We start from the raw sequence: 12,895 nt of genomic DNA on the forward strand, positions 1-12,895 counted from the left end.
AACCTTAGACAGGCACAGTCACAAAGGGGCCACTAGGGGCTAAGGTAAACTTCATTTCATGCCCGTTAGGGCAAGAAAGGACTCCTGAAAATTCTACTTTAGTGTTCTAAGTTCACCGTGAACTAACATACCAGCCTGCTGTTCATTATTCAGTAACAGCATGAAAACCTCCCCAAGAAGGTTTCGCTAATCAACACTGCATATACGCAACTGGGCCTTCCCCCTTGACATTCAGCTATAAAAATGTAAATGTGCTTAAATTAAAACTAATATGTAAGCTCCTAGAAATGCCAAATAACTTAAGCGAAAACTAATATACCTTCAAGTAGTAGAAAATGCTCAAAATAGTGGTGTTGCTTCCTATTACAGTATTAATAAAAAGCAACAAAGGAGGAAAATGAAGAAGGAAATTAAATAGCAATAATAGTGAAACAAAACCTTATAATTTGTACTTACTATATAATAAAGTTTGCTGTGTTGTACATTGTTTAATATCTCCTCAGCTCTGCTTAAGCAGAAATATTAAAGTGCCTTTCTGCAAACGTTCAGCCTTAACTATCCTCTCCACATTCTTAGCAAAGTTCCCAGGAATCAAGAAATTCCTGTTAACCAACTGCAAGGTCATGGAGCAGATAGAAATTGTGAAATATGTTTCTCAAAATGTTACTTTTCAAATGTAATGTGCATCACAAGACATGTTACAAATTAACTGTTCTTTGTCCTGGCTTCTGTAAATCTGTCAGCTGCTGCGTCAACCTGGGTGTATAAAAGGTACCCCATTTTCTTTGTCCTTTGCTCAGTCTTAGGAAACAATTCCACTGAGCCTGTAATCACATTAAATAAAATTCTCCTGTTTCACCCCCCGAAAAAAAAAAAAATCCTTATTGCAGCCTACTACGCTTCTGGTGGCAGATACAAGTTTTATGAAATTCTGATCTTCTCTTGAAAGCTTCAATGTTATAATTGACAACAGCGACTACCGTATCTTTTCCTTTAATTGACAGTCTGTTTCATTTTTTAAGAAAATGTCTGCTGTTGCCTGGTGTAGTGGGTTACACATGTAACCCCAGCACTTTGGGAGGCTAAGGCAGGAGGATCCTTTGAGCCCAGGAGTTTGAGACAAGCATGGAAAACATAGTGAAACCTAGTCTCTACAAAATGACAAAAGAAAACAAAACCCATCCCCAAACCAAAAAACCAAAACCAAAACACTTAGCTGGGCATGGTAGTGTGTGCCAGTGTTCCCACCTGCTTGGGAGCTTGGGTGACTGAGTTGGGAGATCACTTGAGCCTGGGAGATAGAAGCTGCAGTGAGGTGTGATGACGCCACCACTGCACTCCAGCCTGAGTGACAGAGCAAGATGCTGTAACCCTCCCCCGAAAAAAAAAAAAAAAAGAAAATATAAAGATGTGTATCCAACTTTGAATAACCATAATTTATATGTTTTTTGTTCTTTCATGGTGCTCTATGAAAAAATTGATTGCTTTAACTCACAGCTCAACTGCCCACTTCCTTTTTCTTGAAATAGCCATTATATTTTGGTGTATGGCATAAGGTTCTTTATGCCTACTTCCCATTTTCTCACATAATTTTAAAAAGATATATGTTTAAGGGTAGAGATTAATAAAATAATTTTTTACTTCTTTGTTACAGACATTTAAAAAATGATGATGAAGAATGCAGTGACTCCTAGTACAGTTAAGGATCCCGGCCTTTTTTTGTGTGTGGCAGGATTTCACTCTCTTCCAGGCTGGAGTGCAGTGGCATGATCTTGGCTTACTGCAGTTTTCGCCTCTAGGACTCAAGTGATCTTCCCACCTCAGCCCCAGAGTAACTGAGACTACAGGTGTGTGCCACCATGCTATGCCAATATTTGTGTTTTTAGTAGAGGTGGGGTTTCACCATGTTGGCCAGGCTGGTCTCAATTGCTTCCAAGTGATCCACCCACCTTGGCCTTCCAAAGTGCTAGGATTTATTACAGGCGCGAGCCACTGCACCTGGCCAGGATCCTGTTCTTGATTCATGCCATGGCACTAGTATTAGACTCGATCAAGGCACTAGAAATACTAGTACCTTAGTGTGAATCAGGGCCAGAATCCTGGCCAGGCACGTATCTTTGCTATTGAACTGTCAATGAAAAAGGCAAACAGTATTTTAGTATTATTCTCAGGGGTCACAGGAGTTCATGGCCCATTCATGGAGAGATGCTGTTGACCACTGTCACTCAGTGTTCAGGACTGCTGTTCTTTCCTCCGAATTCTTTTGCCTATCTCAGGTTGATGTTTCTTCCTTCATTATTTTGTTAACAGTATTTAACACAATTGGGTGAGCTCCTTGAAGATGAGAAATTGTCTCTTAATTACTATAATATTCTTCTATGCTTAGTTCATAGTACCTGGATCATAGGTAATTAGTAAGTGCTTATGGAATGAATGAGGTGATTGAAATAAAAACTCCAAAACTAGTCTGGAAACTTTAACTAGAGGAGGAATGGCTTTCTGTACTTCTGTTCAAAATTCCTGAGGGCATGTGTTTTGGGTATAGAACTTTGATAGTTTACAATGATGTTTCAGAATTATGCATAAAATGTGAATTTATTCATCTTTGCTTTAGAACAGATTTTTGTGACTCAATAAATGCAAGAATGGATTAAAGGGCCATGCTTGAATATCTGTCCTTTGAAAACTCTTTGTAAGATACAAATAGACAATTTCTCAAAATTATTGAAAAGTATTAGTTTTAATAATGTCATAACTATTCCTTTTAAAATCAGGGACAGTATTGAGTTGACTGCTGTCCCTTTTTGTTGTGTGGTATCATGGTATTAAGCAGTGTTAGTGCAGTCAGACAAAAACACTCCAAACAGATTAGAAAGAAGCAAAGCTTACTATTATCTTTTTGAAAAATCTAAGATTCTAATTTGAAAACTATTATAACCAAAAAGAGTCAAACTAAACAGTTCCAAACTATAGGAAAAAAAAATTTCAACAATTTATTAGATATATACAATGAAAATCCTATTTACAACAGGATTCAAAAATTATTATTTCTCTTTCATAATTAAGAAAATGTAACCCCAGATAAGTGATTTAAACAGGCCACTTAATTATAACAGAGTACTAGCCTTTAAGGTCAGTGCTTTTAGCTTGAGACCCTTAGGTTGGACTTTTATATTGTCTTAAAAATCTGCCTGCCACAGTGACTCATGCCTATAATCCTGGCACTTTAGGAGGACGAGTGCATCACCTGAGGTCAGGAGTTCCAAATTAGCCTGGCCAACATGGTGAAACCCTGACTGTACTAAAAATACAAAAAAATAAGTCAGGTTTGGTGGCGCTGGTGGCATGCATCTGTAATCTCAGCTACTAGGGAGGTTGAGGCAGGAGAATTGCTTGAGCTGGGGAGGCGGAGGATGCAATGAGTTGAGATTGCACCACTGCACTCTAGCATGGGAGGGAACACCTCAAAATAACAAAAAACAAAATAAAAAAACAAAAACTTGTAACAATTTTTATTAAATTTATTTAAAAATGATAAAGTTTCTACTCAGCTTTTATTTTTGCCTTCTAATAATTTCAAATTAGTACTTTGTCTTAAAGCATTTTATTTTCAGGGTTTTGGTTAGAGGAGTTACATTGAAAAAGTATTTTTTTATATTTTTTTTTGTTGAAGTTTTTTTAATTATGAGAAACTTCAGACTTAGAAACTGAGCTTATAGCATGTTAAACACATAAGTCTCTGGCACCTAAATTGAACAATCATTAAGATTTTGTTTCTTTTTTTTTCTTTTTGCAACTGTACCGTATCTCTGGTATATTATTTCTTCCTTACATATTTCCATATACATCACTGTCCTAGTTGGCTCCGGCTGCCATAACAAAATACCGTAGATGGGGTGGCTTGAAACAACAGACGTTATTTCTCACAGTGCTGGAGGCTGGAAGTCTGAGATCAGGCTGCCAGCACGGTCAGGTTCCAGGAGGGACCTCTCCTTAGTTTGCATATGGCTGCTGTCTCACTGTGCCATCGCGCTCAGGAGCTTTAGTAATTCTAGCACTTTGAGAGGCCAAGGCGGGTGGATCACCTGATGTCAGGAGTTTGAGACCAGCCTGACCATCATGGTGAAACCCCGTCGCTACCGAAAATACAAAAATTATCCGGGTGTGGTGGTGGATGTTTTTAATTCCAGCTGCTTAGGAGGCTGAGGCAGGAGAATTGCTTGAACCTGGGAGGCGGAGGTTGCAGTGAGTTGAGATCATGCCACTTCACTCTACCTGGGCGAAAGAGTGAAACTCCATCTGCCAAAAAAAAAAAAAAAAATCCCACTATGAGGCCCACCGTCATTGATGCCTTCCTCTAACCCTAATTACCTGCCAGAGGCCCTACCTCCAAATATCATCACATTGGGGGACAGGGCTTCAACATATGAATTTTGGGGGACACAATTCAGCCCGTAGCGGTCATGCATTTATCACATAATCATGATGCATTATCACACCCAACAAAATTAACATAAGTTTTCTGGTGTCATCTAAAACTCATTCCAGGCCAGGCATCGTGGCTCATGCCTGTAATCCTAGCACTTTGGGAGGCCGAGGTGGGTCAGGAGTTTGAGACCAGCATGGCCAACATGATGAAACTCCATCTCTACTAAAAATACAAATATTAGCTGGGCATGGTGGTGGGTGCCGGTAATCCTAGCTACTTGGGAGGCTAAGGCAGGAGAATTGATTGAACCCAGGAGGCAGAGGTTGCAGTGAGCTGAGATGGCACTTTCCGCCTGGGTGACAGAGCGAGACTCTGAAAAAAACAAAATACAAAAACAAAATCCATATTCACATTTCCATAGTCACTTTAGGGAAGGCCTTTTTTTTGATTTGTTAGAATTGGGAACTCAGAGTATGTTAAATTTGTTAAGCTTTTTAAATCTGGAAGTGGTTTTAAAAGTAGTGTAGTAAGACAACATACTCTGCTCAACCAACGTGTAGTATGAAAAAATAATTTAGAGGAGAGACTGCTATAGAGTTAAATTTACTTTTAACAAATGTAATGAGAACTTTTTCTTTGGTTTTCAGTCCTAACAAATCAACTGTAAAAAGATGGAAATCTCCTAAGTTCTGTACATATAAATGTTTGAGTTGTAAATTAAAAAAATAACATCTTGAAAGTATTTTCTTTAAAGGTTTTATATTTTTTCTAACAAATTATAGTGGTATTTTAAAACAATCCCAACAAACTAAAGAAAAGTTTGAGTAAAGATATTGTTAAAAGTCAAGTCACCATTTTGTGATGTAGCTTTGCAAACTTTTCCAAAGCAGAATTTGTCATAATAGTTTAGTAAAACGTTGTAAAGAAAAGAACATCACTAAGGTAGTTTTTGTCTCTTGTGTTTTCTATTAACTATAGTGAATATTTGATGTGAAATGCTATTCAGATATGAATTTAACCAGTAGGTGGCAACAAATCAATATCAGAATTTATTTTTAGGAAAAGTTCAAGAAAAATGCTATAAATCGTAAACAAGATAATATTTGACTTTTTTCCACAAATAAACATTTTGTGCTTTTGGCCTTAGTAAATTTTGAACATTTGGTATATATTTTATTTTTATATGCTATGTGAAGTTCGTTCTTTTTTTTTTTTTTAAAGACAGTCTTGCTCTGTCACCTGGGCTGGAGTGCGGTGGTGCCAATCTCACTGCAACTTTCGCCTCCTGGGCTCAATCAAGCCTCCCACCTCAGCCTTTCCAGTGACTGGGACTAGAGGCACGCACCATCATGACCAATTTTCAGCTTTTTATTTTTTTGTAGAAATGAAGTCTCACCAGACTGGTCTGGAACTCCTGGGCTCAAGCAGTTCTCCTGCCTCTGACTCCCAAAGTGCTGGGATTACAGGTATTAGCTACCACATCCGGCCCAAGGTTCATTTTAAAGCTATGAGTTGATTTTTGATAATTGAATTATTTGCTCATAGTTCTTTGAAAAACTGAGCGATACATTGTTTGTTTTATTATCTTGTGACTATAAATAATCAGACATGGAATTGGGAATTTTTTGTCTTCCTTTATTCTATTTGATAAGAGCCAGGTGAGGTGGCTCATGCCTATAATCCCAGCACTTTGGGAGGCTGAGGTGGGCGAATCATGAGGTCAGGATATTGAGACCATCCTGGCCAAGATGGTGAAACCCTGTCTCTACGAAAATGCAAATATTATCCTGGCATGGTGGCGTGTGCCTGTAGTCCCAGCTACTGGGGAGGCTGAGGTAGAGGAATTGCTTGAGCCTGGGAGGCAGAGGTTGAAGTAAGCTGAGATTGCACACTGTACTCCAGCCTGGTGACAGAATGAGATTCCATCTCAAAAAAAAAAAAGTTTAATAATGATTTGATAATAAGTAGTCTTAGCTATGTTTTTGAGATGTGGTCTCGCTCTTGTTGCCTAGGCTGGAGTGCAGTGGTGCGATCTTAGCTTACTGTAGCCTTCACCTCCCAGGTCCAAGCAATTCTCCTGCCCCAGCCTCCTGAGTAGCTGGGCTTACAGGCGCCTGTCACCAAGCCTGGCTAATTTTTTTATTTTTGGTAGAGAGGGGGTTTTACCATGTTGGCCAGGCTGGTCTCGAACTCATGACTTCACATTATCTGCCTGCCTCTGCCTCCCAAGATGGGATTACAGGCATGAGCCACCACACCCAGCCAATAAATAGTGTTATTTAAGTTAATAATTTATTTTTTGGAGACCAGGTCTCACTCTGTCTCCCATGCTGGAAGGCTGGAGTGCAATGGCAGGATCTTGGCTGACTGCAACCTCTGCCTCCCAAGTTCAAGCAATTCTCCTGTCTCAGCCTCCCGAGTAGTTGGGATTACAGGTGTGTACCACCACACCTGGCTATTTTTTTTTTTTTTTTTTTTTTTTTTTTGCATTTTTAGTAGAGATTGGGTTTCGCCATGTTTGCTAGTGATCCACCCACTTCAGCCTCCCAAAGTGCTGGGAGTGAACCACTGTGCCTGGCCAAACTTTATATGTATTTTAAAACCAGAAACATCATAGCACTGTCTGATGTAAAAGATTGGAAGAAATCAGTGTATATTTATGTGTTACAATGTTATAAATGCAGTAGATTAGTTAGTATTTACATCAGTTATATAGCTTTAGGCTAGAATGTTTGGTAAATGGTACATAAAGCATGAGATACTGTTAGTAAACATTTTTAAACAGCTCATTACCAAAAACTGTTAATAAATGTATATGTGTATTCTCTTCTTTCTCTGTCTTCCTTCCTCATAAAACTGTACAAAATGGACTAGCAGGGAGCAGAAAGTAACTACTGCTAGAAAGTAGGAGAGAGATTGGTTCTCAAGATGTATTTTCAGAAAAGAATGTAGCTATTTTTTGTAATAGCAGTTTTCATTTCTGAGGGATGGTAATGTTAAAATACTCTTTGTTCTCTAATGTATTGTTTGAATTAAAAATACTGTATGCCATTGAACATAATCCTGAGCAGAGCAGCTGGTGATTACTAAACATTATTTGTCACTTCAGATGATAAATTTTGAAGGTCTTTGTTTTATATATTATCTGTATACACAAACTGCTAAATGTTATAACTTAATATTTGTTATACTAAACATTTCTGGGTATTTTCCAATCCATATTCTTACAATTTCTGATGAAAATTTCATACAATTTAGATAGTTTTATAATTTTAGGTTTTTTGGTTGTGTGTGTGTGTATGTATATATATATATAAATACTACTCCAAGACTTCATGAATTTGTCAGTTATCCTTGGACAGGGGCCATGCTAATCTTTTCTATATCATTCCAATTTTAGTAAATGTGCTGCCGAAGAAAGCACTTATTTTTTTATTTGTTTTTTCTTTTTTGAGATGGGGTCTCACTGTCACCCAGGCTGGAGTGTAATGGCACCAGCTTGGCTTACCTCATCCTCCACCTCCCAGGTTCAAGGGATTCTCCTGCCTCAACCTCTGGAGTAGCTGGTATCACAGGCGTGTGCCACCATGCTCAGCTAATTTTTTTTATTTTTAGTAGATGGGTTTTACCACATTGGTCAGGCTAGTCTTGAACTCCTGACTTTGTGATTCACCCACCTCAACTTCCCAAAGTACTGGTAATACAGGCATGAGCCACCATGTCCGGCTGCCACCACTTTTAATCTTAGTGTTACTGGCATGGATGCAGTTTTAGAATCCTTAGTGTAAAGGATGAATGCCCTTTTAATCTAAAAAAATATTGAATTAATTCTAGTAGTTTCAAATCAATTTCTTTGGATTTTTTCAGGAAGAGCCGTATCAGTATTAAGGTTAATGTTTGCTACTCCTGCTCTCCTTTTATCCCTGCCCTTATCAAGATTTCTAGCTGTGGAATGAATAGAAATGGAGACAGGAGTCAATTCTCATTTTGGTACTGGTTTTATTTTTAGTTTTTAATTTTATTTATTTATTTATTTAGAGATGGAATCTTTCCCTGTCGCCCAGGATAGAGTGCAATGGCGCCATCTCCACTCACTGCACCCTGTGCCTTCTGGGTTCAAGCGATTCTCCTGCCTTAGCCTCCTGAGTAGCTGGGATTACAGGTGCTCGCCACCGCACCCAGCTAAATTTTGTATTTTAGTAGAGATGGTGTTTCACTGTGTTGACCATGCTGGTCTTGAACTCCTGACCTCGTGATCCACCTACCTCGGCCTCCCAAAGTGCTGGGATTAAAGGTGTGAGCCACTGCGCCTGGCCTTTATTTTTATTTTCATTTCTGGCATGTGCCTCTGGAAATGAAGTTACTGGTTTTAAAGTATAAGATTTCCAAGCCTCTTGATAAAATGCCAGAGTTTGATTACAGTGGTATTTGAATCATGAATGGAAAATTTTTCTTACCTTAAGTGTACTCCTTGAATATTACTTTGTGCACACAAGTCCTTAAATGTATCTTTTTTATTAATAGGTGAACCAAAAAAGATTGTGGTAAATTGACACAAGATTCATTTTGAATTTCTGTATCTTTCTTTTTTTTTGAGATGGAGTTTCACACTTGTTACCCAGGCTGGAGTGCAATGGTGTGATCTCAGCTCACTGCAGCCTCTTCCTCCTGGGTTCAAGCCATTCTCCTGCCTCAGCCTCCCGAGTAGCTGAGATTATAGGGATGCGCCACCATGTCCGGTTAATTTTATATTTTTAGTAGAGTTGGGGTTTCTCCATGTTGGTCAGTCTGGTCTCGAACTCCTGACTTCAAATGATCAGCTCACCTCGGCCTCCCAAAGTGCTGGGATTACTGGTGTGAGCCACTGTGTTCAGCTTAATTTTTTAATTTTTTATTTTTTGAGACAGGGTCTTACTCTGTTGCCCAGGCTGGAGTGCAGTGGTGTGATCTTAGCCCACTGCAACCTCTGTCTCCTGGGTTCATGTGATTCTCCCATCTCAGCCTCCCCAGTAACTGGGACTACAGGCCGTCACCACCACAGCAGGCTAATTTTTTTGAATTTTTAGTAGAGACAGGGTTTCACCATCTTGGCCAAGCTGGTCTTGAAACCTGACCTCATGTGACCTGCCTGCCTTGCCCTCCCAAAGTGCTGGGATTACAGATGTGAGCCACCATGCTCAACTTTCAATTTCTTTTAAATAATTACACCTTAAGCTCTATGTGCAGTTGTGATATTTTTGTGTGTGAATTTTCCTTAATAAATAAGAAAAAGTATCTCTTGGCCTTGAGTGCAAGGAAATCATGAAGGGAAGAATGCCGGAAATCTCTTGTTATTCCTTAATCATCCTTAATGTTAGGGCACATAGTTTAAGACAGCTATATTAATAAATTAATTTATTCATTTATTTTATTTCAATATAAGGCATTTTTATTGCTTCACTTTTAATAAATTCGGTTTATTATTTGGTGCCGGAACATGTGTTGTGTTAAGAACTAGGAGAATATAGAAATGTTTGTGGGAAAACCATTAAAACTTCATGGTAGTCATAAAGATAAGACGACCAAATTTTGGAGGAGCCCAGCTATATTTTAAATAGTGTAGTGTTAACTCCATAAAACTTTGCGGTAAGATGTGGGTTCATCTTGTATCCCTGGTGTTTTCCCTCATTCAGCCAGTCTTGTTGCCTGTCCCTTGCTTGTTGAGTGCTCGGTGTGGCCGAGGCATTAGGATTTTTAAAAGTTCTGCAAGTGGTTCTAATGTTCTGCCAAGTGATCTGTAAGATATATTTAGATGCATTTTTCTTTTTCTGTTTGATACAGGCTTTTTGTTTTTCAGTTAGAGGGCAGTATTGTGATGTCTTCCTGTCCTCCTCAGTGTCAGAACAATGATACTGTGGTCTCTGTGGTAATTTTGCTGAATGAGTGAATGTAGAATAGTGTCATTACTTTCTGTTCTCATTCTGTCCAAATAAATAGGTTTGGGGAAGCCTGCTCTTAGTGTGTGTGTGTTTTTTTTTTTTTTTTTTTTTAATAGAGGGAGTCTTGCTCTGTCGCACAGACTGGAGTGCAGTGGTACGATCTTGGCTCACTGCAACCTGTGTCCCTGGGTTCAAGCAATTCTCCTGCCTCAGCCTCCATAGCAGCTGGAATTATAGGCATGCACTAACATGCCTGGCCAATTTTTGTACTTTTAAGTAGAGACGGGGTTTTGTCATATTGGCTAGGCTGGTCTTGAACTCCTGGCCTTAAGTGATCTGCTCTCCTTGGCTTCCCAAAGTGCTGGGATTACAGGCGTGAGCCATGGCACCTGGCCCTCTTAAGAGTTTTTGAGCTGCTTTTTGGTGTCTGTTTTCCCATACGTTTTTGTGAGACTGGTTTATGAAAGCCAGACTGAACCATTACCGTGTTGACATCTTAAGTGTTAAGACTGGCAGAGTTCTTTCCCCTGCCAGCCTTTATTTGGAAAAATTTCAAATTTTCAGAAAAGCTGCAAGAAAAATCAGTGGTTTCTCTAATGGTAATACATCAATTTTTAAAAAATTTTTAATCCTTTTTTTAAGACATAGATTCACTATCTTCTACATTTGCCATATTTGCTTTCTTCTTTTACCTTCCTGTGTCTCTATCCATCTGTCCTCTAACTGGATTCTTTGCTAAGGCATTTGAGAACTTGTGGCCGACATATTAACTTCATTCCTAAATAATTCAACACTTTTTTTTTGAGACAGATTCTTGCTCTGTTGCCTAGACCAGAGTTGAGTGGCATGATCATAGCTCACTGTGTCCTCAACCTCCTTGGCTTAATGGATCCCTCTCACCTCACCCCACAAGTAGCTGGGACTAAAGGCGGGTGCCAGCATGCCTGGGTAATTTTGTATTTTTCGTGGAGACAGGGTCTCTCTATATTGCCCAGGCTGATCTCAAACTCTGGGCTCCAGCAATTCTCCTGTGTTGTTGGCTTCCCAAAGTACTAGGATTATACTAGTGAGCCACCATGCTGGCCTAATTTTTTTTTTTAATTGAGACATAGTCATTACTCTATCTCCCAAGCTGGAGTGCCCGGGTGTGATCTCTGCTGACTGCAACTTCTGCCTCCTGTGTTCAAGTGATTCTCCTGCCTCAGTCTTCCCGAGTAGCTGAGATTGCAGGTTTGTGCCACTGTGCCTGGCTAATTTTTATTATATATTTTTTAGTAGAGACAGGGTTTCACCCTGTTGGCGAGGCTCGTCTCCAACTCCTGGCCTCAAATGATTTGTCCACCTTGGCCTCTTAAAGTCCTGGGATTATGGGCATGAGCCACCATGCCCGGCCCTTCTGCAATAAAGTTCTTAAACCACAGAGATGAGCACTGTCTTCTGTTTTTCTACAGGAGGTATCTGACTTGGGGAAAAATGCTGAATTGGGTGTTAACTTCATTTTCTGTGCCCTTTCCCATCTTACCCTGCTCTTCTGTTCTGTTTTCTAGCATTCTTTTTTTGAGATGGAGTCTTGTTCTGTTGCCCAAGCTAGAGTGCCAGTGGCATGATTTGCCCTCCCTGCAACATCTACCTCCTAGGTTGAAGCCATTCTCCCACCTCAGCCTCCCGAATAGCTGAGACTACATGCGCCCACCACCACACCCTGCTAATTTTTGTATTTGTTGCCCAGCATTCTTAGTTTTCCCTGCTGTTTCTGTTTCAGAATCTTACATAGTTCTGTCTCAGTCTGTGAGGTCTTCATTTTCCTACGATACCTATTCTTCTCTTCCTCTCAGAACTACCTTATCCATTCACATTAGTATATGAAATTTTATCTTTCATTTTTTTAGATCCATTTGTATTTTAAAAAGAGCTTTCTTGTAAGGTGAGGGAATAAATTAGATGACTAATAGGCAGTGTGACATGGTGAAATATATAAAGATTCAGGCAATGTAGGAGAAAAAATTTCAGGTACGTGGTTAAAACTGATCCTATAAGATCAGTAATATGTAAACTCTTATCTCACATCTGAGACTGGAACTTGCAGTTCCTATTTTATTTACTTACTTAAAACTATTTATTTACTTTCTAAGAGATGGAGTTTTCCTATGTTGCCGAGGCTGGTCTTGAACTCCTGGCCTTAGGTGATCCTCCCATATCAACCTCCTGAATGTTTGAAACCACAGGTACATGTCACTACACCTGAGTTCCTGTTTATTTATTTATTTATTTTTTAAAGAAAGAAAAAAAGAATGAAGAAGAGGAAGAAAAAGGAAGAGAAAGAGAGAGAGAGAATGGGAGTATTGCTTTCTTGCCCAGGCTAGAATGCAATTTAGTAATGGGTATTGAAAACCACTTTTATACCAATAATTATACTTAATGATGTAGACAGGAAGGAATAAGGGAAGAAAATAACAAGCAGCTAACCAGTATTTCATTTAAACCTATGAAATGCTATGCGATTACTGAGGAGTGATTTACTTCCAATTATGTAGTCACTTTTAGAATA

The 12,895-nt window shown here is 39.1% G+C and overlaps 1 protein-coding gene and 1 non-coding gene across 8 annotated transcripts in view; one reads left to right on the forward strand and one right to left on the reverse strand.

The window, feature by feature from the left end:
- The window catches only part of SRPK2 (SRSF protein kinase 2), a 268,787-nt gene that overhangs the window by 35,691 nt on the left and 220,201 nt on the right, over positions 1-12,895 (forward strand). The gene's annotated exons all lie outside the window — the stretch shown is intronic.
- On the reverse strand, positions 7,747-7,853 carry LOC135274296 (U6 spliceosomal RNA). The gene has a single exon (XR_010342150.1). It is a non-coding gene; the product is annotated as a U6 spliceosomal RNA (small nuclear RNA).

The sequence above is a fragment of the Aotus nancymaae genome, unplaced genomic scaffold, assembly GCF_030222135.1.
Source record: "Aotus nancymaae isolate 86718 unplaced genomic scaffold, 86718_ANA_hifiasm-v0.15.2.pri h1tg000002l, whole genome shotgun sequence".
In the NCBI taxonomy this organism is placed as follows: Eukaryota; Metazoa; Chordata; class Mammalia; order Primates; family Aotidae; genus Aotus; species Aotus nancymaae.